Source organism: Ursus americanus, chromosome 7 (genome assembly GCF_024610735.1).
Source record: "Ursus americanus isolate L20-20 chromosome 7, mUrsAme1.1.p, whole genome shotgun sequence".
Taxonomy (NCBI): Eukaryota; Metazoa; Chordata; class Mammalia; order Carnivora; family Ursidae; genus Ursus; species Ursus americanus.
In genome coordinates, this window is record NC_142133.1 from 4,081,487 (window position 1) to 4,085,127 (window position 3,641).

At 37.5% G+C, this 3,641-nt stretch overlaps 1 pseudogene; it reads right to left on the bottom strand.

Moving 5' to 3' along the window:
• Window positions 1–663: 663 nt before the first annotated feature.
• On the bottom strand, window positions 664–716 carry LOC123776098 (U2 spliceosomal RNA; annotated as a pseudogene).
• Window positions 717–3,641: the final 2,925 nt, after the last annotated feature.

The window sequence follows — 3,641 nt, forward strand, 5'->3', positions numbered from 1 at the left end:
TTAGGAATAAATAATTAGATCTCCAGGGATTTCAGGAAGGGAGTCAGGATCTAGGAACAGCAATAAATGTTCAGAAATGCCCCTAATCCTGGTGCCTTTGAAGTCCCTGCCAAATGAGGCTGTGGGCAGGACACTGAAACAAGACACAGCATCTGCCCAAGTTGACGTGCACTCAGGGGACCGTCACCACCGGACTACGTGGAACCTGACTCGCTTCAGAGAACACAGCAATTTAGGCTAGGATATGGGACTTAGAAAATTTTTAATGAATTTTTTGAATAGTTTCAGACTGACATAAAAATGACAAAGTTGGTACAGAGATTTGCTGTTTACCTCCATCCAGCTTCTATTGTTAACATCACACATTATCACAGCACATTTGTCACAATGTCAACACATTATTGGTAGCTTAAAACCGTGCTTTGTTCAACTTCCTTTAGTTCTTACTTAGTGTCGTTTTCCTGCTCTAGGACCCCATTTAGAAGAACAGGTTACAATTGGTCTACGTCTTTTTAGGCTCCTTTGGGCTATAACAGTTTCTCAGGCTTGCCTTGTATTTTGAAGACCTTGACAGCTTTGAGGAGAGCTGGTCAGGGAATTTGTAGACTGTAAGTTGGGGTTCATCTAGTGTATTTTTTCTTTTCTTTTCTTTTTTCTTTTTTTGTCCTCCGATTGAAGACATATCAGATACTAAACTGATAAGAACAGATACTACAAAAGACTTGATGCTTGGCGTTAATGGGCTTATGGGCTTTGGGGAGGAAGACCACAGAAGAAACGGTGCCATTCTAAGCACATCAGATCAAGAGTATGTGCCATCAACATGATTTATCGCTGTTGACCTTAACCTTGCTGTTAACCAAAGGAGTGCTTGTCAGCTTTCCCCTCTGTAAAGTTACTCTTTTCCCCCTTTTCATACTGAAATCTTTGGAAGGAGGTCACTATGTCACAGCCCACACTTAAGGATGGAGAGTTAGACCCTTCTTGAAGGAGAATCATCTGGGTGAATTATTTGCAATACTTCTGCACTAAAGATTTGCCTCTTCTCTCTCATTCATTTATTCACTCATGTATGTTAATAGAGACTTGGGGAGATTTATTTTATTCTTTGAATTATAACCCAATGCTACTTCATTTTCTTGCTCAAATTATTTCAGCTTTGGCCTTGGGTAGCTCTTGCAGTTAGCTCCTGTGTCCCATTGGCTTACCACCTTCACGGTGGGTTTGGGGTTTAGTTTGGATTTGTTTTGTTTTGTTGAGAACTTCTTGATTTTCTGGGACCTGGGTTTTGACAATAGTGGCTCACCTAGGACAATTCAGCCCTTTGCCTAAGCCTTTTGTTCTGGTTAATTTATAATCATCTAGATAATGTTTACATGTAGATATTTTCAGATTTCATATAGATATCAGGGAGCAACATAGGAGATTGTTTTTTACTTGCTTTGGCCCCAGGGCTGTATTCTGACTACATATTATACATTCCTATGGTCTTAAAGAGATACCTCTTTTCAGCTCAGGGAATGATTTTCTTTCTTGTATTTAATAAAATTCTTCCTATATTTTCTTTGTTTTCTTTTTCCTGTAACTCTTAATAGTTGGATAGCCTTCGGGATTGATCCTCTTGAGTTTCAAATCATTTTTGTCTTTTTCGTTTTCTTGACTTTTTGTTTTATAGTCAAAAAGTGTTCCTTATCTTTACCTTCTCACCCTCCTAATATATATACAATCTGTTTCTGTCTCATAGCATGCAGTTGTTTTTCTTTTATAAATCATTCTAGGGATACCAATTAGAGCTTTTAAAAGTTTTCTTCATTACTTGATTTACTTCTGTTTTTTACAGGATTTGGGGGAGGGGATAGTTAGTGTAATGTGTTTCAGCATTGATTACCCCATTGGATGTCCTGCTCACCTTTTAGAATGTGGTAAGAGGAAGAATGCCTAACAGCTCTCTGCATGTGGACAAGGCTTTCCACCTTCAGGCTTAATTTTATGCATCAGAAATATTTCTTATGAGATGGAACTTCCAACTCTGAGCACCAGCACCTCTCTTGGCTGTCCTAATTTTTTCCAGAGTGTCAATTCAATTGCTTTTAGAGAAGAATTGTTAAATATATTATACTGGGGTAAATGTTTGGTATAGGCAGAGGTAAGTAAGTGTAAACTATTGGCAAGCCTCTAGTTGGCACATTTTCAGCCCAAATCATAATTTTCACCTTCTGTTGTCTGTTCAACCAGTGATATGTGCATCTCCAACCACAGACACTCTGCACAGGACTGGGCAGTTTCTCTCAGTAGCACTCCCGTCTACATGGAGTTGCCATGTAACTCCTTTATTACACAAGTGCTTGAATTTATCTGCCAGATGAATGCCTAAAAATTGAATTGTTAGTACAGTGTACACAGGAGTTTGTAATTTTGATAGGTAGTGATAGTTTTGCCTACAGAGGGGAGGTTCCAGTCTACATTCTCAAAGGCAAAAAATGAGACTCTCCAAAATATTTGTGTCATGAAAGTTTTGGAATTTTGTCGGTACAATGAACAAAAATGATATTTCAGTGTAATCTCACTTGAATTTGTCTTATATGATTGAAGCTGAGCATCTTTTATTTATTTAGAAGCTACCTATATTCTCTTTCTGTGAACAATCTGTTCAATTCTTTGCTTAAGTAAATACATTGTTGGTCCTCTGCTTTATTGAGTTATAGAAACTATATATTAGGGAGATTAATATTTTGACTATGTCATAAATTACAAATGTTTTTAACCATGTTGCAGTTTGTCTTTTGACAGAATTTATAATTTTTTCCCAAGAAAACATTTTTGGTGTTCATATAATAAAATATATCCATTTCTTTAAAGGCTTTGGGAATGTGGTTTATGGTTAGAAGAAATCTGGCCTCCTTTAGAGTAATAAAAGTATTATCCCATGTACCTTCTAGTACATTTTATAGTTTCATATTTTTATATTTAAGTCTTTGATCCATTTAAAATGCATCCTTGAGCCTAGAGTGAGTTATTTAGTGCAAACTATAAGACTCTTTTACAAAATTTCGTGCCTTTCCTTCCCCCCTCTTGACACTAGATTTGACCATGTGACCTGGTTTGGCCAATGAAATGTGAGCTGAGCCAGTCTATGTGGTTTCTGGTCAGAAGCTTTACAAGATGGTACATACTTTGCTCTGTTCTCTCTCTTCTCTCCAGCAAGGCAACTAGCAACTGTGTTGCAGAGAGGCTGGATTTCCAGAGTGACAATGATGATCACTGGTGCAGAGTGCAACCCTGCCCACAACAACAAATGACATGAATGAGAAAGAAATCTTTATTAGATTAAATTAAGCTACTGAGATTTTGGGGTCTTTTTCATGTAGCATAACCTAAGCTTTATTTCTGATATAGGATTTAACTTCATTGTTTTCCAGATGCCTGCCCCATAGTCATATCCCAGATTGTTGAATGTTTTGTCTTTCTTCATTTATCATATGCAACATTTGAATTAGGGTCAATTTCTAGAAGGGTTTTGTGTGTGTGTGTGTGTGTGTGTGTGTGTGTGTGTGTGTGTGTGTGTGTTTTCTTTGTTGTCCCTTGATCTGTCCAGCCACGTCCACATGCATTTTCATATCTTTTTCAGTGTTACACATCTA